The sequence below is a fragment of the Acinonyx jubatus genome, chromosome B2 (assembly GCF_027475565.1).
Source record: "Acinonyx jubatus isolate Ajub_Pintada_27869175 chromosome B2, VMU_Ajub_asm_v1.0, whole genome shotgun sequence".
NCBI lineage: Eukaryota > Metazoa > Chordata > Mammalia > Carnivora > Felidae > Acinonyx > Acinonyx jubatus.
The window spans coordinates 137390879-137416547 of NC_069385.1; the positions used below are offsets into that span (position 1 = coordinate 137390879).

Here is a 25669-nt window from a genome sequence, read left to right on the forward strand (position 1 = left end):
CTCCCACTAACCAGCTCTGTGACCTTAAGGCAAGTCACATTCTTTCTCTGATCCCTCCATCTGTTTACTGAATGGGGGGGGGGGGCAGCAGGCGGGGGGGGGGGGGGGGGGTGGTACTTCTAGTTCCTACTTGCAGCAATTATGACTTGCAAATTCTACAGACCAGGGTTGGCAAACATGTTCTGAAAAGGACCCAAGAGTAAGTGTTTCAGGCTGTGCTGGCCTCCAGCCTCTTTCGCAACTACTTAACTCAGGGCTGTGGTTGTAGTGCGAAAGCACCCGTAGACGGCAGATCAATGAATGGGCATGGCTGCGTTCCAATAAAACTTTATTTACAAAAACAGCTGGCAGGCTGGATTTGGCCAGCAGGCCATAGCGTGCCTACCCCTGCTCTGGACGAATGCCTCCATATTGCTAAGCCACTCACAGCGCTTGATCTGAAGGGATAACTCGTGGAATGTTTATCCTAAAGTCACCAAGGGACTTATTCTTTCCCCGCTGGGAACCTGGAAATGGGGAAAAGGGATGGCGTAGTCAGAGGTTTACAGCAAGAACAAGATGTAGTGGATTAGAATGTGCACAAAGCCAACTGAAAAAAGAAAAGCATCATCCCCACCATTACCACCCCTACCCCCAGGGCCCTGGACAGCAGCCGATGAAAAGACGATGTCCTCAAAAGGGAAGTATAGTCATTAAAGCTAATGCCAAGGTTGTTGGGGGGAGGGAGTCAGCTTCACTGGCAAGGCCACCCTGCCGAGAGGTCTCCTGGGACTTGTAGCCATTGATCAGCGTTTCTGATCCCGTTAGAGACACCAGGCTTCTCCTGCCATGAGCAGAGCACCAGGCTGTGCCAGCGTGGGGCCACTCAACAGTAACACCACGCTCCCTTGTTCGACTCCCCGCTCACCAAGCGACCACTTGCCTCCACGCGATATCCCTTCAGGAAACATCGTGTGCGAGACACGACTGCTACCTGCATCCAGGTAGCAATTTCTCAGGATGAATCCATAAAGCAGCTTCCAGCTAGGATTTATTTACATTCCCACGTGGCCGGACCCAGAGACAGAATGTGCTGATCAAGTGGACCTAAGAATACGTAAATGACGTCTTGCGTTGTGAATTAACTCCCTGGCACAGCCACGCCATGCCAGGCTCACGTGACGTAGCTCCCTGAGTCCGGCGTGGCGAGGCCTGGACACAGACCTGCAACCATCTCTGGGCTGAAGGGCCGAGGCGGCCACCAGGGCGGGGAGATCGGGCGGCCCTCTGCAGCGGCTAACACACCCCTTCCATGTCTGCTCGTTTTCGACGGATTTCCCCAGTACCTCCTGGGACAACAGGCCAAAGAACTCAATGCTTCGGGACAAAGTTTCACGTCTGCGTCCCTGTGAGTGGATGTGGACTGGAAACCAGCACCAGATTTAAAGAAGTCATCTAAAAACCAGAGCGAAGTTAGTAAGAGCCAACAGCTACCGGTAGAGCTGTTGGTGCCCCGGTAGAGCTACCACAATCGGGCGCGATCGAGTTTACGTTCTTTTTTTTTTTTTTTTGAAAGAAACCTAAAGCATGGTGAAGGCTTAATGATGTCCAGAAAATGCTAGCCCTTTTGTCCTACTAAGCTGAAAAACAAAGGCTCAGTACGGGAGTTGGAAAAGTTTTAGCCACAAAAATGTAACAGTGAATTTTTTTTTTTTCTATTAATATGCCCGGGGCAAAATGAAAGAGAGGGCACGAGAAGGTCACTACCTGCTTCCCTAAATCATGCCAGGATGTGTGAGGCCCAACGCCCCCAGCCCAAGGAGGGCCATCAGAGCTAAGGGCAGACTCTGCGAGGAAGAACCAAGCCCCTCCTTTCCTGTGAACTGTGACCCAATCTGCTCTCCTCCCTCTGTTCCAGAACTTCTACCCTAGAGGTCATTCTCATACTCACAGAAGAAGCGCTTGCAAGGAAGCTGCTAGTTCTCAAGGAAAACACTTACTTCCACATTTCGCACTGTTTCTCTGGGAATGGACTGTCTGGTTGCACGATCCAACCAGGAATTAAATATTATGTGCTCGCTGGTAAGTTACCAAGACGTAAACGCACAGCTACAGCAGAGAACTGAGAAGAGGTTTAACACTGCAATTGGGGTGAGAAAGAACATTTCCCCCTGCTGTTTGGTCTTTAGATAGGTTTGCCCTTGACCGTAACATGCCCACATACGTGTGTGCACGTGATGTATCCATACGAGGATAATCATGCACTTTTGTTCCTCATCTGTCACTTGGGATTTCCAGGCAGGACCATCATAAGTGCATGTACATAGCAAGATAAAACTCTCATCTTCTATGTATTTCTAGGCATCATCATTTTAGAGGTGGCGTTTTTTGGGGCTTTTTGGTTTTGTTTTGGTTTGGGGGGTATTCCCCCCCCCCCCGCTGTCCACTCTACTTCTTAAGGACTGGGTATAATCTCCCATCCCATTTATCGCAGTGCCTGGCACACCATGAGTACAAATTTTGTGGCTGACCTCACATTATCAATTCCAATTAAGAGAAATCCAGCCTTTCAAGTGAATCTTACAACATCAGCAAAACGCCACACAACAGAAAATTTTAGTGCCCTGCAGCTCTCTATCTTCTCATATAGAAAAGTATTAAGTATTCCTACCTCAAAAACTCCCCCAGGGCAGAGTAAACACGCCTGTATTTCCAGATTCCCCCAAAGCACAGGATAAAAGACCAACTTTACTCCATTTGTGCAAATTGAGAGATCACCTTTTGCATTCACGCTAAACAGCTAAATGTAGTAGCAGGCTGTCAAATACTGTCAAGAGAAATAATTATTGATTGGAGCACTGAAATTAAAAAAAAAAAATGAATGTAGGTTAATAAATGAGGATGGCTTTAAGAATAAGCACATCATCCCAAACTAGAAAAATCAGTGACTCTGCCAATCAGGCCTGCCGGGCTTAGAATATAAGATTTCAAAGGAAACGATGATATTTACGAAATAACAGCCAACCACACACGGCCTTTATGACAGCCGGCGAGAGCTGAGCCAGATTCTCCTCATGGCCCCGTCTTACTGGCTTGCCTTCTTCTTCTGGCCCTGATCGAAATACCAGGTGGTCATCAGTCTGTGATGGTCATACTAATGGACTGAGTCACCGTCTCTGCTCCATGAAAACCCTCCCCTTAGGGAGGTGGAAGTGAGGGCGTCAGACGCTAACCATGTCTAGGCTGACAAAGCTCAAACTTGCATCTTGCTACATATGTCCAAATACATCTCCATTGTTCACAGTTCGCATGTCCAAAACAGAACTCCGGATGTCACCACTGCTGCACCAACCTGGTCCTAAACCAGCTTTCCCCCTTCTGGGTGACAGGCACTGCCCCCCTGCACCTTTCTCTTTTCCTTCCTTGCTACTTACTCCATCGACAAACTCCCTCTGTGTCACCCGTGAGGCAGACAGAAATCTACCCATTTCTTTCCATCGCTGCCCCTGCCTGGATCACTGAGATAGCTTCCCAGATGGTCACCCTGGTGGATTCTTCATTGCCTGTAACCATTTCCCCATATCACCAGAGCCATCCTTTTCAAATACAGTGGATGCCATCCTCCCTCTGCTTAAACACCCTCAGTGGTTCCTGTCATGGGAGCCATTAGGGAACTCAGTGGTTCCTGAAAGGTGGATTGCAGACAGACATCCTAGAACCCGTAATAGGGTTAAGGATCTTGAGATGAGATCATCCCGGGTTATCTGCATGGGCCCTAAGTCCAATGACCAGTGTCCTCAAAAGAGACAGAAAAAACAAACAAACAAACAAACAAACAAACAAAAAACCAGGGCACAGACACAGAGGAAGAGGCCATGTGAAGACAGAGGCAGAGACTGGAGTGATACTCCCAATAGTCAAGCAATGTTGGAGACACAGGAAGATGGACCAGGGAAGGACAGACTCTCCCCTGGAGACTTCAGAGGGAGTACGGCCCTATAGACATCCTGATTTCTGACTTGTGCTCTTTGGAACAATGACAGGACAAATTTCTGCCGTTTTAAGCCACCAAGTTTGTGACAAATTTGTTAGGGCTGCCCAAGGAAACGAATTCTCCCATCCCATCTAGAACGAAATCCAAGACCTTCTGCGTCTAGCTCCAGACTCAAAGTCTCCTTCTGACCTCAAGGCCTTAGCCTGGCCATTCTCTCAACAGGGAAGGCTCTACTCCAGATTCTCACGTCCCACCCCTCCGTCACCATCCCAATCTTCCAGTGCTGGCTTCTGTACATCATAAGTCACAGCCTCTGAACAAATGCCGCATCCTACCCAAACAATCCCTCTCCCTGTCGCCATCATTCTCTCTCCCCTACCATACCTTGTTCTCTTTGTTTCTCTGGAAATGCACAGGCTTACTCTGTGGTCAGTGTCCCCAGTGAGGAGGTAAGCTCTCTGAGGGCAGGGACCTATACAACATCCGTTCCCTGTTATAACCCCAGTGCATACAACTACGCTTGGCCCAGCGTAGGGCCAGTCAATAAGTATCTGGTTGGATGGGAATGAATAAACTATCTTCCTTTTCTTCCACTAATTATAAAAGCCTGACTTGGGGCGCCTGGGTGGCTCTGTCGGTTGAGCAAACTGACTTCTGCTCAGGTCATGATCTCACGGTTCGTGGGTTCGAGGCCCGCATCAGGCTCTGTGCTGACAGCTCAGAACCTGGAGCCTGCTTTGGATTCTGTGTCTCCCTCTCTCTCTGCCTCTCCCCCTCCTCGTGCTCGGTCTCTCTCATCTCTCAAAAATAAATAAACATTAAAAAAAAAAAAAAAGCCTGACTTGATAACACCAACAAGACGTATTACCTTCAGCTTTTCTCCCTGTTTAACCAAGCAGGCTCCTATTGTTTTTGAGACTATCTGAGGGTTACAAGCACTCCCTAATCCTCTTCTGTGAAAACTCAGTTCGTCAAAAGGTGGCTTTTGCACTTTCATTATCTAGATCAAGGTAAAGCACTGTGTAAAGGAGAAGTTTCAATGCCTTCCCCAGCAGCCTTGTGACCTCAGGTAAATATCTGCCCTCCCTGAGTCTGTAGAGAGGAACGCTAAAAGTCGCTGTGTCTATGTCCCCAGGACTGCTCTGAGAAGCTACCGAGGTAATTTGCCCAACAAAAGATTTCTGCAGATATGGGGCAGGCCAGGTACGGGGCCGGCATGGTGAGAACAGCTAGAATCCAGACAAGGAACATCTGCCCTTATCAGCTGTACATCTAAGCTCAGTTTTGCAAACTGTCAAGTGTTGTGCGAACGTAAAGGTACAGGAGAGTTGTGCTTGACACATCGAGCGGATAACCAGATCCTTATTTCCATACCACGTTAAGTCTTCTGGCTCCGCACAGTTCTTAATACGAATGTAAACTAGAAGCCAGTTGTCTAAAGATTGCTATTACCGTCTTCACTCGATCATGCACACATTTTCCCAAATGCAGCTCATTTGTCTCACACTGGGCAATTTCCAATACAAGAAAAACGCGGAGCTACAGCGAACAAGGGTGCAGCATCTCGTCGGCTCAAAATGCAGATGCTACGAGCCCTGAGACGTGGCTTTTCCCATTATTTCAAAGTACACAAATTGGTTTAAGTACCTCCCGGGGATGCGTGCGGGGCCAGCTTGGTGGGACTGTGCCGTGGGCCGTTTTGATAGAACAAAAAAGGTAGCCTATGGCCTGCTCTCTGTACCTCAGCCTTAATATCCTCTCCACAAAGGGCTGTATATCTCTTCATTGTAAACGAGAGCCTCTTACTGACCTTCTGAGGGACACACAATCCTTTGGGGATCTGACGAAAGCTGCACCCGTCTCCCCAGAAAAACGCACGCCCGTGTGACGTCACTCTGTTGTGAGTCGGTCACTTGGAGCCACGGGAGCTCCCAAGAGCCCTGCGAGCAGGAGTGAAGACTCCCGACCACCTTAGCGTGGCGCCAGGCAAACGAGCTCTGTCACACGGCCCCCTCCCCCGGTCACCCCACGAACCAGGCCGCGCCAGCTGAGGTGGGGGGAATGCAAGACGGGTGGTAAGGATCCCAGGCTCCCGTTAGGGATTCTCCCTACTGTCTGCGCGCTGTGAACCAGCGAGGGGATGTGCCCTTATCAACCGCAGCTGCCCGGCGCCCCCCACGGGCCCAGGCTCCAACCGGCGGGAATGGCTGGGGAAGGTACAAGAAACAAAGAATCTTGAACTTTCCATTTTACTAAAACATCTTGTTCTCTTTTATTTTTATTTATTTAGTATTTTTTAAATGTTTATTTTTGAGAGAGAGAGAGAGAGAGAGAGAAAGAGAGAGACAGAGCATGAGCGGGGGAGGAGCAGAGAGAGAGGGAGACCCACAATCCGAAGCAGGCTCCGGGCTCCAGGCGGTCAGCACAGAGCCCGACGCGGGGCTCGAACTCACGGACCGCGAGCCAAAATTGGAGGCTCAACCGACTGAGCCACCCAGGCGCCCCTCTTCTTGTTCTCTTTTAAATCCAAAATGTACTTTTATGTTGGGCGTGTGTGGAGTGATGAGGAAAAATAATACATTTAAATGGATAAGCCTAATTAAAAACAAGATTTTTTGTTTCTCCCTTTTTGTTCAACAAAACTGATTCTGTACACTGAGCCCTGTAACAATTGCTTTTCTTGGCTCTGTGGGTGCTGAACCCCTAGTAAATAATGAAAAAAAAATTCCAAAATAACAGGAAAAGTCTAAAATTACACAGAGAAAATACGTCAAATGACAAAGCCTCTGAGTCATTACCGTTACCACACCTGACTCTATATCAGCCTCACCAAACACTAATCATACTTCTGCAATAACAATGTAGGTTCTCGGGGCGCCTGGGTGGCTCAGTCGTTTGGGCGGCCGACTTCGGCTCAGGTCATGATCTCGCGGTCCGTGAGTTCGAGCCCCGCGTCGGGCTCTGTGCTGACCGCTCAGAGCCTGGAGCCTGTTTCAGATTCTGTGTCTCCCTCTCTCTCTGACCCTCTCCCGTTCATGCTCTGTCTCTCCCTGTCTCAAAAATAAATAAAACGTTTAAAAAAAAAAAAAAAAAGAATGTAGGTTCTGTAACTCAGCTTCTTGAGGAAGTTGAAGCATCTAACTTGCTAAAGCCGAGCAGACACTGTTACTTCCCTCATTGCATGTACACAGCACAACAATACGAGTTTCCTACTCTGCTCCAAAAGGCGTTATGTTCAGGAGCTTTTTTTTTTTTCCTTAAAAAAAAAAAAGGAAGATTTTTCTTCCAAAGAAGGTATAAAGCGTTTTTATGTAAAAACATTGTGCATTATCATGCATAATGTTGTCTTTAAATAATGCTGGTATGCTACATTTAAAATATTTAAGGTTAGGGGCACCCGGGTGGCTCATTCGGTTGAGTGTCCGACTTTGGCTCAGGTCACAATCAGACGGTTCATGAGTTGGAGCCCCACGTCAGGCTCCATGCTGACAGCTCAGAGCCTGGAGCCTGCTTCAGATTCTGTATCTATCTTCCTATCTCTCTGTGCCCCTCCCCTGCTCATGCTCTGTCTCTCTATGTTCTCAAAAAAAAAGAAGAAGAAGAAGAAGAAGAAGAAGAAGAAGAAGAAGAAGAAGAAGAAGAAGACATGTTAAAATATTTAAGGCTACATTTATATAAACATTTATGTAAGCTTCTTAGAAATAAAGAAGAATTCTGCTAAGGATTAAAAGTCAGTGCCATGATTTATAAATGATTTCCACTAAAAATTCGAAACTTTGAATTCTTTAACATTACTTTTCAATATAGAAGAGGTCATTCCTTCAAGAAACAGATGGCATACTTATATTATCTTTCTTTCCTACTTCAGCATCTCACATGTGCTATCTCTGGGGACATTTGCACTTTATAAAAAAGATACCTTTTGGGGATTCGTTAAAAGGTAGTCAACCCTGATGCAGCTAAAATGAGTTCAATTACCCACAGTTTACAAAAATCTTACTGCTCTAGAGCAACCAAATTATTACTTAATCCTAAAAGAAGGACCAAGAGAAAAACACTCAAATACGATCTTTTGTAGATAAAATAAAATTGTGTCATGTATCATCCCTTTAGCCAAACCTTTTATTTATAAATCTAGCAAATTTTCCTGCGTAGGCTGAATTTCCTTAAGCTTTTCTGGACAAATCCCTGCATTCAACAGAATAAGTTCCAATGTGTAGTCAGAAAAGATGCTCTGGAGCATTAAGATAATTACACAATTTTAACTTCTAACTATATATGTATTTTTAATTAATGACATAGTGTACTTCCTTGCTTAGAAGTTAATTTAAATTACAAAGCATCTGACTTAAAAATTCCTGAACCCAACTTGAAGACACAGAACAGATGAACACAAGGGAAGGGAAGCAAAAATAATATAAAAACAGGGAGGGGGACAAAACATAAGAGACTCTTACATAGGGAGAATGAAGAGAGGGTTACTGGAGGGGGTCTGGGAGGGGGGATGGGCTAAATGGGTCAGCGGCATTAAGGAATCTACTCCTGAAATCATTGTTGCACTAGATGCTAACTAACTTGGATGGAAATTAAAAAAATAAAATTAAAATAAAACAAAATTCCTGAACCCAAAAACCATTAAAAGAAACCGCTCATGAGTCAAGCAGCTTCACTAAATATTTATTGCAGTATTAACATTTCTCTAATATGAAAGTTTCTGGCCACCATGTAATTTCCAGTTTGTGCCCATTTTTACTCCACGGTGTTTTTTAGCATAAAACCGAAGCATGTTGATTCTGGTACAAATCATAAAAAAGACTATGAGGAGGGTTCAAAGTAACCTCAAGCACGATGACTTCACGTTCAAAAGATTTTTCTCATGTTAATAACATTTAAATCTTTGCCTCTGTCTGACTCACATGCCTCAGACTAGAAGTTTAGCCCAATCAGCTATTCCAGACAGGTGAGGAAAGAGCTTCATTGTCCTGAGCACAAAATGAACGGCACTCCCTTTCAGCTGACTCAAGGCCAAGTATGGACAAACTTCATGAGAATCTGAAACAGGTGAGGAGGAAAAACGAAATTCCGAGCCCCAACCCGGGAGTTAAGAATCGACAGAAAGTCCATGAAATCTCAGCAAGCGTTTCAATTGCCTTCCTGGCGAACGCGAAATCCAGAGCCCCAAGGCTTTCGGATTCTGTGGGCATCAAAGTTTTTTTCCAAGCATGCACGGTGATGAAAAGAGTGACCGACCGTATCTTTCCTGACAGAGGCCTCTTAGCAGACCAAGGGTTCACGCTGGGAGGTTGTAAAGTTTACTCCATCCACACGACCGGAACAAGGAACCACATCAATAGGGCAGAAGTAGCCACTGGAGCGGTCTGTTTACTACCTGGCTCCCATCTAAAAATTCCAATGGGACAGCGAATGGGACAGACCAGGCTGATACATGGATGTGCAATGCTCAGCTCGGGAAGCACTGTCTCTCAGCAGTGCTGATTCAAGTCCTTCCCACCAAGGCCTGGGCCCAGGTGCTAGAGGAAATGGAGAAGTCCAGGCCAAGGTGGGGTTCCCAACCCAATACAGCTCATTTTATTGAGACCAATGTGTTAACTAACTTAGGGTCCACAGGGAGGGAAGGAAGGTCAGATGACTACAAATAAGAATTACCGATTAAATTTTGAAGAGTAAAAGTGCCGTATGGTTTTGTATCACAGTCTCTTGGATAATGAAGACGGACAGCACATTCTTGTAGGGCTTTGGGGTTTTTTTTCGGTTTTTGGTTTTTGGTTCTGTTTTGTTTTATTGCTTTAAATGTTGCATCTTGCTAGTACCTGGACAACACTGGACTCCTTCTTTAGAGCCTGAGTATGAAAGCTGAGTATTTCTGTTTATTCAGATTTCCAGATCTGCTATTTCTTACTCCACTACCCCATGTTTTCATTCCAGAGGAGTGTGATTGTTAATTTGTTATTGCGAGTTTCTTAAGGAGTCAAAACATCCAGAGAAAAGCATGAACTACACGGCAAGAAAGGCTAGAAAATGTCTCAACAGCATGGAAATGACTCACTGCCTAAAGATATGGAGGCTTAAGAAACACTCTCCCCCCTTCAATTCAAGGCAAATTTGTTCAGAAGAAACAAACCACAGCTCAGTCCAGTTTTCAAATCAGAATCTGCGTTCAGAAAAACATCTTCGTTGAAATATCCTGTGAAAAATCGTTTTAAACTATTTTTCTTCCTTTCTCCAATCAATGAGGTCAATCATCACTTGCACCCAGTGTACATATTTGGCCAGTACCTACTCCCACATTCTCTCTTCTAACGGTATTTCTGCCCAGATAAGGGAGGGAACCATCCCTACAAATGGACTACATTTATTGCGACATTTTTCTGCACCATTTTAAAAGAAGGAAAAAAAAAAAAACAAACACCAAAGTGAAGCCTAAGCATTTCTAAGAGAGAAAACTCAATAAATACAGACCTTATTTTTATCAACTCAGATCCAAGTAAACAAGGAGCAAATACAAATGATTGGTAAATATTTGGTAAATAAAGGCAGCTGATGTTTCTGTACCCTCCTGACCTCTTGTTCCTCCAAGGCCTCCTCCCCACATACATTTTTCCTTCTGGTCATAACATAAAAAACTTCAATCACTGGATTAAAATAAAATACTAAAAAGAACCTTCTTATACTCTGTGAACCACAAAAAGTTGGGGGTGGGGAGTCCCACTAACATTTAAAAAATCTTTTCTTCAGGGGTGCCTGGGTGGCTCAGTCGATTAAGTGCCTGACTTCGGCTCAGGTCATGATCTCATGGTTTGTGAGTTCGAGCCCCACGTCGGGCTCTGTGCTGTCAGCTCAGAGCCTGGAGCTGCTTCGGATTCTGTGTCTCCTTGTCTCTCTGCCCCTGCCCCGCTCACACTCTCTCTCAAAAATAAACGTTAAAGGGACCGCCTGGGTGGCTCAGTCGGTTAAGCATCCGACTTCAGCTCAGGTCATAATCTCGCAGTCCATGAGTTTGAGCCCCGCGTCGGGCTCTGTGCTGACAGCTCAGAGCCTGAGCCTGTTTCGGATTCTGTGTCTCCCTCTCTCTCTGCTCCTCCCCCACGCATACTCTGTCTTTCTCTCTCTCTCAAAAATAGACATTAAAATTTTTTTTTAAATACATTTTCTTCAACTGCTGATCACATGGAACCCTTTTTTAAAATAAAAGATTCCATATATATCTTGGTGTTGCTGCTAAACTGAAAACATCTAAGTTTGTGGAACTTGTCTTTGAGGATGATGCCAATTATCATTCTAAAATGCAAATGTCTAAGACCTCCTGAACCTGATTATGTATGACACAGAATAATTTCTTAACAGGGTCCTATTTCAGGTAGATGTCCCAAGAGTTCAAGCCATATGGAGCCTAATTAGACAGTGAACATGCTCCCTCCTTGGTTTGAACTAGTATAACAAATAATATTTCAAAAGCTCTCTCTTCCAGGAAGTAGTAATAGTTTGAAAAAAACAGTGGTTTATTCCCCCAAATTTTTCTCAATTACGAAGCCACTGCTCTGATGTTATAATATGTACAAAGATGGTTACAAACATAGATAAGTGGCCAAATTCTGTTCCATCTCTCTCTCTCTCCTCCTTCCCTCCCTCCCTCTGTTCCCGGTAAATTATGATCAGTAAGTTCAAAGTCTTTCACAATTGTTTAAAATTTTCAAATATCTGTAAAACCATAAAGTAAACACACACTTTAAATACGATAAAAGAGCAAGCAATTTTGAATCTGGGCATAGCTATTAGAAAAAAGGAGGGGCGCCTGGGTGGCTCAGCAGTTGGGCTCCAACTTCAGCTCAGGTCACGATCTCACAGTCTGTGGGTTCGAGCCCTGCGTCGGGCTCTGTGCTGACAGCTTGGAGCCTGGAGCCTTCTTTGGATTCTGTGTCTCCCTCTCTCTCTGCCCCTCCCCCACTCATGCTCTCTCTCTCTCTCTCTCTCTCTCTCTCTCTCTCTCTCTGTCTCTCTGTCTCTCAAAAATAAATAAATGTAAAAAAAAAATTTTAAAGATATGAGAAAAAAGGAATAAATGAAACATCCAAGTAATTCCAAAGACAGGATGCTGAACATTTCAACCACTATATATATATGAATTCCCCTAATATACCAAAAAATAATGTGCTCGGCACGTTTGGTTCAGACAAGACACCTAACATGACTAAGAAAACAAGTCCAAATTATGAACTTTTAAAAAGAAATAAAAATTTAAATCTGTTAACTACTTAGAGGAAAATTTCAAAATGATTAATGAATTATTTAATGATTAGACTATGAGAACTTACATATTAATATTATATAATTATATATGTGGTCTAATATATGAAATACACTAGGAAGCATGCAAACAAGAACTTTTCTTTTTGCTTATTTTGAGAGACAGAAAAAGCAATTGGGGGGGGGGTGGCAGAGAGAGGGGGAGAGAGAGAATCCCAACGCAGGGCTCGAACCCATGAACTGTGAGCTCACGACCTGAGCCAAAATCAAGAGTCAGATGTCCAACCAACTGAGCCACCAAGGGGCCCCTCAAACAAGAACTTCTAAAGTGACTTCTTAGGTACTCTTTTCCTTTCTTATTATGTACTCTTAACATTTAGTAGTCTGTGATATTCTCTGTGCTGCTTTTTAGCACAGAGAATCTTTTCTCATAGACAAATGACTGTATTTAAGTCCGACGTGGATACAAATTCAGACCCCGAAAGGATCAAAATTAACAAAACCTCCGTCCGATGGAAGTGAAAAGTTCATCATATAGACCATTTCCTCCATTCACCAAGCAGAGATGCTATTGGGTATGAAAATAACCCCAGCCATCATAATGGCACAGCTTGAGAAAGGACATTTGTTCATTTATTTGACACGTCGTTATTCACCATTTAGTACTCTAAAATGAAGCTGCGAGGGAAGAAGCTCAAGGTCCAGCCCCTACCTGAGCAGGCTCTGAGGATTAGGGACCAAATGCCTCGAGCACAATGAGTGCATTGGAGAGAAGAGAGTGTGTCCCCATCACCACCATCCCCCCCACCCCCGCCCCCTGGTCCCTGCCCCTTGCTCTTTCTGCCTCACCGCCCTGGGTGCCGAGAGGTGGCACGAACCTCCAGTCACATGGGAAGCAAGACATCTGAGTAACCAAGCAAGGCAATAACTGCTGTGATAAAACTAAGGGCAGTAGGGAGGCAGACTGGTTTGGGCTGAAACAGCTGGGGACACCGTTCTGTCCTGGAAAAGGGGAGGCTCATGCCAGACGTCCACAGTGGAACAGAACACTGAGAGGTGAAGGTGGAGGGCTCAGGGAATAAAACGAGCAAGCCTGGTGTTCAGAAACATATGTACAGACAACGTTGGAGACCCGGGGTAGACACCAGGATTGGCCCACGCTCTCTGCCACCCTCAGGCAGCCTCTCACCAACCCTACGTCTGCCATCTTCCAAATGCCTGGTATCTTGCCCTAAATGCTACACAAACAAATTAGAAAACTCTAAAGGAGAACAAAAACATAATGATAGGGTAAAGCACGAACAGCATTTACCAGCTGCCAAGTGCATAGAGGGCACGTATTGATTTATTTCATCCTGACCAGGTTACGATCCCCACTTTCCAGAGGAAAAAAACTGAGGCAGAGAGAGTAAGTGAGCAGGCCAAGTGAGCAGGGCTGGTATTCAAATTAAGGAGATATCACAACTCTGGCAAACCCAACTACAACCGACCACACAGCATAAGCTCCCAACAAGCTTGGATAGCAGCTTCGGAATAGCTTAGGACCTCATCCCCCATCACAGGGCTCTGATTCCTTCTGGTTCCCTTTCTGACAAATCAGTTGTAATTGCTAAAGATTCTGCAGGCTGCTGTCACACCTCCAGGGTTACTTCCAAAAGTCTGTAAGAGCTGATCCACATGGATGGTTCCTTAGGTACCTCAGCAATCCAATATGGCGGCCGTCTGAGAAACTCTGAGACAAGCCCTTCTCCTGAGTGATGGCTGCCATCTGGCAACCCAGAATGCATTTCAAAGACACCTTCCCGTGCTGTGCAAAGTATCTGGTCACAGAATTCGTTATCAGTAGAACCAGGATTAAAAGTTGTGACCTCTGTCTCTTCTCTGTCTCTCGCCCTATTCTCCCAAGTTGTGTGTTTATATTTTTTGCAAAGCAGCCAGAGGAAAACATCAAAAGGAACCTTCCTGTGGGGTTAGCAGTAAATGAATAACGGCTGGACAGAGAGAGCAAAGAGAAAGTGAGTCACGGGTGCTGTGTTAAACCTATAGTCTTTCTCTGGCTTACTCTGAAACGTTCTCTCCCCTATACGGGGAGCTGTGGACTGTAGACTTACTCACCCCAAACACCATCTCCGACTCCGGAGTCAGGATCTTAGTAAGCGTTGAAAGCTCGTGGCCTTTCCTTCAAATTTAAGGCACTTCGACTTCTGGGACCTAAGTCCTCTTTACAACAACGTAACTCAAATGAGGCAGTAACTACAGTGGCTTGACCAGGGTGATGTGGTTTGGCGCTATTATGTAAGCTCGCTGCCACCTGATGCTGGGAAGGTCAGCAAGTGGGGGGGGGGCGGGGGGGAGGGGACCACCTGTCAGCTACTGGTTCGCTGAGATCCCACCGCCTCGTGTGACCATGTGGCACTCTGGGTACCTTCAACCAAAAAAGCACCTCCTTTTGATTATCAATCGCAATGGCTATATTTTAATGTCTCTTATGGATTCTGGCCCTGGCAGTCAGGCCCTGATGCACCGGGAAGGGGAGACAGGCCCTTTGAGTATAAATCACGCGGAATACTTAAGGACCAAGCGCTTAGCAGTGTGTTCGGCACATATCAGGACTTCATCAGCGTTGGTTATTTTTCTTCTTTTCTTCCCCAGTAAATGAAAAGCCAGTTAGATGATCTCAGGGGTAGGAACAGACTAAAAGAAGTGAGCTTTTAAATGAATAGGACCTTAGAATTCCTTTTAAAAAAAATAAAATGAAATGGCTCTGTGTCATCAAGTGAACTGTGGTACTGCTCGATTATAATCTGAATTACAACATGGTAAATGAGAATCCCTTTCATGGGGGGAACTTAGAGAAAAGGGTGTATGAACACAAAGCTTTCTGAGTCAGAGGGTAAAACAATGCCTATACATATTTTTTAATTCTACAAAATACAGGAAGACCACTATAAGAAACCTCCTACCTTCCTTAGGAGCCATGTGTACTAAGACTTTTGTGAACAGCACCCTGCAAGGCTCACATTCGTGCTCGCTGCTCTTTTCCAATAAAAATCTCCTCCAAGTTTTCCTTTTTTGTGAACTTCGGCGATTGCCTCCCCACTGGCTATACACAACCACACATATCTTTCAGAAGTTAATTGAAGCATAGAGAAGTTAAACATGATTTATTCAAGGTCAAATCTCAAGTCGGTGGAAAAGCCATAAATATAGCCTCTTTGCTGCTGAGTGTTCTGGGTGCTGGGCCATCCTGCCTGGTGAAGTTTTGACTTCTGATTGCTATTTTCAAAATTCCCTGGAGTGCTTAAAAGCAGCTCATGTTGACAAGATAGAAGGAAGAAGCTTTTACAAATTTCATTAATATTGCACAATTTCACATTCCTGGACCTATCACACAGGCCAATTCGTTTTTTACATACGCATTTAAAACCCCCTTTAAAACAGAGTATAACTGACTCAAATACATATGAATGGGAGAGGGTTTAGGAGCCTAAAATATACCCTATTTTTTCCCGTTAGATACAGCTGAATCACAATGCATGGTAAACAGTCTGAGCAAAAAGAAACGTCCTGCGCCTAAGAGCCTCACTACAAGAGACTCCATTCTGAGACCCGCATAAACGCGGAAACTTAGTGCCTGGCGAGGGTGAAGAGAGGACTCTGGAGGGCGAGATGCATTCAGGGAGGAAGACATCACAAGTACTGAGCAGCACTGAGAAAGGAGAGCACTAAAGCTGTCATTAAAAAAAAACATTCACAAGCATGTGCAGATTAAACAGATAACAAGAGAGGTTTTGGGTTTTTGTGTTTTTTGTTTTTTTTTTTTATAAAAAGAGAGGTCATTCCTCTGGCTTTCGGGACCTTAAAAAATAAACCAGACCAACCAATAGCTTGGGAGGCTTTGACCCCTGGTGGAGGCGGCTGTGGGCAAGATTCGTGCCTTAAAACCAAGAGAAATCTAATCTCTGGGAGTTGTTTCATTTTGCTTTCTGCTACCATACTTGAAGACTACTTGATTGAACAAATGAGCTTTTTTTTTTCCTCTCTCCTGGTATCTCTCTATCGTGAAAAACTCATTTGCCATTTAATTTTTAGATAATCATGCTGGCTGGTTTTTGCCTGCCTCTGTCTCCCATCTACCCCCACCCCACCTACACTGGCATTCTCTGTGGTCAAAGAATCTGTTTCAGTATTAGTGTTCAATATAACAAATGTCAAGTAAACACTCGATACATTTCCTGTGCTATTTAAAGCATCTTAAGCAATTATTTGCTCTAAAGTATTAAACTGTAAATTTTCTTAGCTGGTGCCAATTCCTACAGTAAGAGCTGTCACAGAACAGTACTCAGAACACTCAAACGCAGCTTTTAAATCGGCTACACTCTTAGGCTGCATTTGCCAAGATTTTTCTAGTTTCCAAATTTTTAAGGCGTGTTTTTTGAGACAATGCACAGAACTGCAACAAAGTGTCATCTGTAGCTTCTTCACTTCATATTTGAAGCTTCTTAACAGGCACATACGTATCTTTCAACATAGATCTGTCTCTGCGCAAAATGGTAAGAGGCAGAACATTAGACAGACACTCACACTTCAGCCTCATTACTGTAAGTGCTGATTATTTCAAGCCAAAAACATGACCACGGAAAATGTCACTACAAATGATAAAGCTCTAAATCAAACAGCTGGTCCATAAAAGGCTCTTCTAACCCTAGTTCTATAGAGGGTGCCTACTGTAATCCTATGCTATATCATATACTACACTATAGTATATTGTTACACTATATTTATACATACACATGCGTGCTGCACTAGAAAAATATTAATACAAACATATAAATGTATATGTGCAAATAATTACATGCAGATTTTTGCACATGCCTTTGTAAGCATTTTTATCTTTAGCTAGATGGGGTTCTTTTTTAGCTTTTTAAATTCATTACAGGGGAGCCTGGGTGGCTCAGTCAGTTAAGCGTCTGACTTCAGCTCAGGTCATGATCTCACTGTTTGTGGGTTCAAGCCCCATGTTGGGCTCTGTGCCGACAGCTCAGAGCCTAGAGCCTTCTTCAGATTCTGTGTCTGTCTTCTCTCTCTGCCCCTCCCCTGCTCACACTCTGTCTCTCAAAAATAAATAAACATTTAAAAAAATTTAATAATTTTGTAAAAATATATAAAAAAATAAATTCATTCCAGATTTTTATAATTACCCAAGACTCGCCTAAAAGTAACATTAATTCTAAAATCCATAAGAGCTAAGACTGCATTCAATTACCACCTCCTCCTACAGAACCGTCCAGTCCTTGGAAAATTACTCATGCAACCGAGTACGACTTACAAACAAACAAACAAAAAAACCAAAAAATCTCCTGGCTCATTTTTTTTTTAACATAGTTAGTTATTAGACTCTATTTTCCAACTGATGAAAAGAATTATACTGTTCCCACCAGGCCAGAACCCATTCTGGTTCTTGCATACTATCCCAGGTATTTCTACTGGCTAAAAGACTGCATTGAAGCATTAAGGGACAACAAGGCTATACTATCTACACATGTTTGATGGTGTCATGACGTGCCCTCACACGGGTTACCGAAAATGTACTGCTATTTTTAAGATTCACACCATCAAGGAACCACACGTCTACAGAGCTAGTATTTGTGAATTATGACCCCGAGAAGCATTTTAGCAATCTGCCAGCAGAGTCTTATTAAATCACCCCCTCCCGTGGTGTGCTGGTGTCTTTGTCACGGGCCCTCCGAAGCACATCTTGCTTGGAGGCAGATGTGTGTCACTCGAGCACGACAAAGAGATGATCATCTCTGCGAGAATCTCCAACACCAGCCATGACACCTCTGCCTGGAAGCCCAGCAGAGAACACCCTCCCGAACCTTCTTCTGCAGGTCTGGCTTGGTTCCTCTTTATGCTCCAAGACAGCAAGGCAAGAAAAGGGGGAAGAAGTAAGAGGAATGGCAGAGCAAAGAAGAGAGACAAGAACAAGGAAGGAAGAATAATCATCTGGCATGGTTGCATTTTCTGGTGCGCTTTTGTTAGAAATATTTTAAAACATTGCTTCTCTTTAGGGAAAATTTTCTGAGGCGGGGGTGGGGAGGTGACGGGTTAGGGGAGGGATCCATATGGAGGTCATCAAATTCATGGTAAATTTTTCTTAAGTTTATTTATGCAGTTTTGAGAGAGAGAGAGAGAGAGAGAGCAAACACACGAGCAGAGAAGGAGCAGAGAGAGAGAGAGAGAGAGAATCCCAAGCAGGCTCCGTGCTGTCAGCACAGAGCCTGATACAGGGCTCCAACTCACAAACCACTGGATCATGACCTGAGCTGAAACCAAGAGTCTGACACTTAACTGAGACACCCAAGTGCCCAAATTCACGGTAATTTTTAAACTCAGGTAGAGAGTTACTTGAGTGCTCACTGAATCCTTACGTTTTCAATACTTTACCTGTTTCGTGAGGATGCTTCTGTATATACTCAAGGCTTACAAACACGATTTTGTAAGTCCCACAACAACATGGGTGGTAGGCAGTAAAGTAGAATTAGTCAACAGCACAGAGGCTGAAGTTAAGACAGTATGAGTTGAATCCCAGTCCTCCCACTTACTAGTTCTCTGACCTTGGGCAAGCTACTAACCCCGTTACCTTACGTATAAAGTGGAGATAATAACTACCCCCCTAGGTTCACCGTGAGGATTAACTGATTAGCACAGTGACTAATACAGCCTAAATCCTCAGCGTGCCTGCCAGCCAGCCACGATTATCCATAAAAGAATCGGTTCTCTGCTCAGTGATCTCCATCGAGTGCATACACTGTTTCGTGTGTTTTCAATCACGAATCTGGTAAACGCAGTTCTGTTCACTGGATGATTTACTGAGTAAATCATTCATCTGTTCATCAATAATATACTGGTATCAACAATCAAATGCAGTTTCACTCGAATTCCTTATGTCCGTGTAGAAGATGCCCAAATGAATGAAGAAAACAGATTTAGCCGACCCACAAGGAAAGTGGGAGCAACCTGAGTATCCAGGTATGGCTTCAGAGGAGTCAAATGCATCAGTAGTGTTAGCCAAGTCGTATAAGAGAAGACCAACCCAACATTAACTTGAAAGTTGTTTTTTTTTTTACATTTTTAAGTGTTTATTTATTTGGAGACATGGGGGGGGGGGGAGAGAGAGACAGAGAAACAGAATCCTAAGCAGGCTCCGTGCCATCAGCGCAGAGCTCAACGTGGGGCTCGATCCCACAAACCGCGAGATCACGATCTGAGCCGAAATCAAAAGTTGGAAGCTCAACTAACTGAGCCACCAAGGCGCCCCAACATTAACTTTCAAGTTTAAAGACATCTATCATTCACTTTTATGTGTATCCGGAGTTCACAAAAGAAGTTAAATCCTAATATCTTACAGTGACAAAGAATAACAATTAGCAAGATCCATTTAAATCTCTTTGAAAGCTGTCTCCCCCAAGTTAACCCCCCCCTCCAAGTAATACTGAAAGGAAATCACAAATTAATTTGTTTGAAGCCACAGGCTACAATTTAACTGTTCCTTCTTAAAACAGTGCCTCGCACACAGCAGGTTTACAAGAAATGAACAAGATTAAGTTGATGGTAAGATGACGAGGCTAGACTGAAAGATGCATATGGTCCCTCCAACATCATGAATGACAAAGTGTCTAAATGATCAAACGATTACCAACTTTGGTGGATGTTTACAGCTAAACTCAAGAATTCACTGCTACTTAAATTTTTTTAAATGTTTATTTATTTTTTAGAGAGAGAGAGAGAGTGAGCAGGAGAGGGACAGTGAGAGGGAGACACAGAATCCAAAGCAGGCTCCAGGCTCCCGGCTGTCAGCACAGACATGGGGCTGACAGCCCGACATGGGGCTCGAACTCACAAACCGTGAGATCGTGACCTGAGCCAAAGTCAGACGCTTAACCGACTGAGCCACCCAGGCTCCCCTCACTGCTACTTTACTAATGAAGTTTATGGAAGACCTTCCTTCATTTCAATTAATGCGAGCATGATCAAACCACAGCTCTCAATCTCACTGCTTCATTTATTATCATAGTATTAAGAATATGCCAAGGCTCTGAGTTTCTAGAAGCATAACGAAATTGGTGACTGAGAAATATGTATGTTTCAGAGCCAAAGGAATGAAATTAAGACATTTCCTTTTTTTTCCTGTTAATAATTCCGAATCTCCCATTGGTGTATTTTTTAAGCATTAGTTGTTATTTAATACAGTGGCTCTCCTGGGAGAAAAAAAAAATCAACCTAAACATAAGAGTTTTCCAGGAATAAAAAGAGATAGTTACAATAGAAAAATACCAGAGGGAAATAGTCTTTATATTACACAGCAATTAAAACCTTATAAACAAAAACTCTATTTTTAAAGGCATATCATAGCTGCAGAACTGGCCAAAACTCAACATGTTTAATGAGATACGGATTCCTGGTAAGAACAAAGGAAAATCCAAGTTGAAGAGTTAGATTTCTCTCAAAATCAATCACTCACATGTCTGTCCCTATGTCATAAAGTGTTTATGAGGGTGATGTATACTCCCAGGCCTAAATCCCCTTCCGGAGAGCAGGAACTCCTGTCTGTCACATTCCACACTGAAACAGATTCGCGTGCATATCTAAGAACAGCTCCTAAAAGTCATTAGCAGAGGTTGTTTGTAAGTAGGAAGTCAAAAGACAAGAATCAGAAGGCAAAAAGACTTCAAAGTCAAAACGTAACGCTCTCTAATTTTCTGAGTCACGTGCTAAGAGAAAAACTTTCATTAAAAAGAAAAGCCAGACCATTCCTCCTTCACAGAAACCTACAACTTAAAAAAAAAAAAAAAAAAAAAAAAAAAAGTATACACAAGACACCTGCATTTGCTTGCCTGTTTCTTGCCAGTGACATATATATATATATATATATATATATATATATATATATATATATATATATACACACACACACACACACCTATATATATACTCACATATATATATATATATATATATATATATATGATGAGCTAACCAGCCAAACCTTCAGAGCAATGAATTACATGCAGTCACACACATACACTCTCGCACACAAGAGAGCAAAGCTGACACTATTTGAACATCATGAAATATTTTCCTAACTGTACACAGATGGAAATACAGACTTTTCTGCCAACTGCCTGGTTCAGAAACTTTGCTCTATTTTTAATTATTTGGTTCAGAGGACCCGTTTGTGATTAACTCCTGTGTTGGATGGCAAAGGAAGTCGATTCCTGACCCACAGCAAAGAACACGGAGAGAAGCTTAATTATTTTTAAACAGCTAGTGGAATACTGTAAACTATGCACAGGGACAACTAATTTGTCAAAGACCTGTTGATGCGTGCCGCGGTTCGAAACTACAGAGGGTAACAGTAAAACAGAAAAACAAAAAAAATAAAAAAAACAAACCAGGAGATATTTAGGAAGGGACACCAAAATGAAGTTCCTGATGACAAATATATTCTCATCTTAGAGAAGTAACAACGGAGTGAGAAATAGAAAGGAAGAAATTAGTAGTGTTGCAAAGACTCATCTTATTAGCGCTGAAAGTTTCAGTTTTGACTACGAGGACGGTGAATGAAATGCCAAAGCTTTAAGCACAGGAAATGGACTCAGATACAAGGAGGAGGTGGTCAGGAAACTCTAACCATAGAATTCAGAATCGCACACTAGAAGTGCTGAGCAAGATAAAAATCCCAGAAGAGAAGTAGAAAGAGAAGCAATGGTCCAGCCATAAGACAGAAAAGATAGCTGAGGTAAGAATGAGCAGATTAGAAGTGTTTTGTATTTTTAAGAACCGTGTATTTAAAAAAAAAAAAACAAAAACTGTTTCCAAATAGAAAATAAAAAACCCAAGTAGCAAACTAGTACAAACACAGAAAGGAAACACAACATAAGGCATCCAGTTAAGAATCTTGAAGGTAGAAGAGAATTAAGACCTAACAAACTTTTATACCTAGAGAAGCTTTCTTTTGATCAATACCCCTAAAATTTTAAGGCATTCTGTATTTAAGTCTTCGATGCACTTGGGAAAACATCATATGCCACTGAACCATAGGCCACAGAGAGCCAAAGTACTTCAAGAGTTAACAGTTATTGCTGAAAATTACATTTACAGGGGTGCCTGGATGGCTCAGTGGGTTAAGTGTCCGACTTCGGCTCAGGTCATGATCTCACAGTCCGTGAGTTCGAGCCCCACATAGGGCTCTGTGCTGACGGCTCAGAGCCTGGAACCTGCTTCTGGTTCTGTGTCTCCCTCTCTCTCTGCCCCTCCCCCCCAGCTTGCACCCTGTCTCTCTCTCTCTCTCAAAAATAAATAAACATTAAAAAAACAACTAAAAAATTACATTTATAATGAGTGCAGGATCAATGCCAGAATGGTCTGGGAATTGAAACAAAACAAAACAGAACAACAAGCACCTAATTTCTCCTTAAGAAGGTCTAGAAATGGGGAATTAAAAAAAAAAAAAAAAGAACATCCTTTGTGGGGGAGGGAAGTCCTAATTCTGAAGTTCAGCTTCCTAAATCACTAACACCAGCTACCAGCTTTCAGCGGGGTTGAATGACAGAGCGAGACCCCAGAAGGACACATCCATAGTTGTGACCAATTAGGAAATTTCACAATTTCACTGTTGGAAGCAATTCAGGGAGCCATCACGAGGAGAAACAAAAAAGAGGGTGGTCTGTTCTAGAAAGTCCAAAATAAAGTTAATTCCTGTTAATATATATTCCTATTCCTCCTTCTCTACTATGCAAATAGGTAAGAGTATATGTATGCATATATGTGTTGGCAGGAGACTAGAAGTTAAAAAACAATTTTTTTTTTTTAAAAAAAAGCACATCTGGGGCGCCTGGGTGGCTCAGTCAGTTGAACGTCTGACTTCAGCTCAGGTCATGATCTTACAGTTCATGGGTTCAAGCCCTGCGTCGGGCTCTATGCTGACAGCTCAGAGCCTGGAGCCTGCTTCAGATTCTGTGTCTCCCTCTCTCTCTGCCCCTCCCCTGCTCATGGTCTGTCTCTCTCTGTCTCAAAAATAAATAAAAACATTTTTAAAAATTTAAAAAAAAAGCACATGTATGAGTGAATTATTTATAGTTGCAAATGGTTGCATAATATCAACCTGGTATTTATTACTATGGGCCACGGGCCATGGCATAGAAATGTTTTATCTCACTTAGAAATATTTCTATTTGCTGCAACAATAGCCACTGTGTTGAGATGGGATTTGACCTGTGTCTTTGTCCATAAAACAACCCTATAAAATATGTAAACACGAATTCAATTTTCTTTAAGTCAAGAAAAGCAAAAATATGGCTGTCAGAACAAGAACAGCTTTCTGTGGGATATTCTAGTTAAATGAAAGCTATTCAACTTGAATCAATTGCTTTTCCATTCTCCAATACACAGCAGATTTATATTTCAGAAGGTTCTTGACAGAGAACAAAATGTTACTGAAATATCTCTTCCATTCCTTTTGTCCTACATAACATTCCACGGGCTGAACTCGAACAAGGGGCATATATTGGTCAGATTCTGTTCGCACTGTTTCTATTCTACTTTTGTCTTTGTTGCAAGTTTTCAGTTTTGACTCTCTCATGGCAAAATACATTCCTAGCCACCTTTGGGCTGCATTACCATTTAACAAAAAATTTTTTAAACCTACATTTTTATTCTGTACCATGCTTAAGTGTATATAACTTTTTAAAATGGGCTACTTAAGTCAACGACAGACCGTCTCTTTATATCTGCTTATGTAAAAACTAGAAATCCAGGGAGAAAATCATTCCAATCCAACAACCTACACGTTTGTACGCAAAACCAATCGCTCGAGTATTTAAAAGCTAGGGAGACAGACTAGAGGCTAGCACGGACACGTCCGTTCAAGATGAATTTATCCTCCATTGCCTCCACTCCAGGTAACCCCAGGACTACGCCTGGGGGTTAACGCCAAGCTAGAAAGAATGGATCGGTGCCTGTTTTTGAGCATATCTGTGTAAAGACGCAACACGAGCTCAAGAGGCGGTCTGGGGTGACAGAAGGTATATAGCTGCAAGCTGATGGGGGAAGATATCCAACACTGTCCTAGCCATTTAATGACTAAGCCTGAGCCAGCTCAGAATCGGTGGGAAACAGATTTCAGACAATGGGAGAGAGCTAAAACACTGGTGCTCAGGGATGATGTCCGAGAGGAGGTCTCTGAAGCTGGGTGTCATCCTTTAGGGTGGCCCAGAATAAAATGGTGACGCATTATGCCTCCTGGCGAGCTCATATCTACTTTGAACGGCCAAGACACCAAGTCCCGTGGACTTCCAACGAAGATCTTGGGGCAAGAAGAGATGTCCACCAGCACTCTCTGTGACCTGTTAGAGAGAAACATTCTTAGCTACTCCAACACCAAGCAAAACTCCCCCGCCAGGCTCTATCACCTTGACTCCTAGGAAAAAGCTATAAAGAGACTGAGGAGGGGATGCCTAAAAGAGAGACGCCCTCTGTCATGTTTGCAAGACCACTCGTGAGGATTCCGCATACAAAATCTAGCTTCGGTACAGTCTCCAAGTGAATCACACTCGAGGTATTTCTGAAACCAACAGCACGGCCATCGGGCACCAAATTACTTCTGCAAAGAAGGAAAAGGCTTCATCACAGTGATTCTATATGCTCCTGGCACCAAGAGACGGATGACGATTTTTACTGCATGATTAACCTCTACAGGTCGTAGGACAGTAGATCCTCATCATGGAACTAATTCAATGTCCTGCGCTGGCTCTGTTCAGCCCAGGACGTACAAATCTGAATCACAGGGGGCTGCGTGAGCTTCCTCCTACCCTCTCGGTGACGTCCCGCAGAAAGACAGTAGGCACCTTCGGGGACAGAAGTGATCTGAGTGCAAAGGCCCTCCATCCATTCTCAGAGAAGATGGCATCGGACTGAAGATTCCATATACAAGATCGGTTTGACTTCCTGACGTTTCTACCCTTGCCGACATGGTGCATTAAAGAAAACACAGCTCTAGAAGCTTAGCTTTAAAGGTCCAGTGGCTACAAAAGGAAACAGCACTCTCTGTCCATCAAGTTTAGGTTCAGGCACTGTAAAAACATCTAACATCTAAATTTACGATACAACGTCTTAGGATCAGGGCTGCATATATTCAAGGGCCCGGACTCTTCTAACTTCTCACCGCCGTCTCAAAACTGCTCTATCGGGCCGCATCAGTAAGCAAAGTTATGTCTTTTCAGACTACAAATTCAGGGACACAACTGCATAAGTCCTGGGGTGTCTTGGCTGTGCAAGGTGACGGTAAACAGAGCTGAACTCCAAGTCCGGATGCCGGGGTCACGGCACAGCCCACATGGGCTCCGACTACCAGCACCCAGCACCTCGGTT

At 43.5% G+C, this 25669-nt stretch overlaps 1 protein-coding gene across 16 annotated transcripts in view; it reads right to left on the minus strand.

The window, feature by feature from the left end:
- Positions 1 to 25669, minus strand: part of ATXN1 (ataxin 1) — a 415717-nt gene that overhangs the window by 369241 nt on the left and 20807 nt on the right. The window contains exon 3 of one of the 16 annotated variants that reach the window (XR_008298752.1): positions 19405 to 24645. The exons of the other annotated variants lie outside the window; for them this stretch is intronic. The gene's annotated coding sequence lies outside the window, so the exon portion shown is untranslated. Of the gene's footprint in view, positions 1 to 19404; positions 24646 to 25669 lie in introns of those variants that run through there. 16 annotated transcript variants of the gene reach the window in all.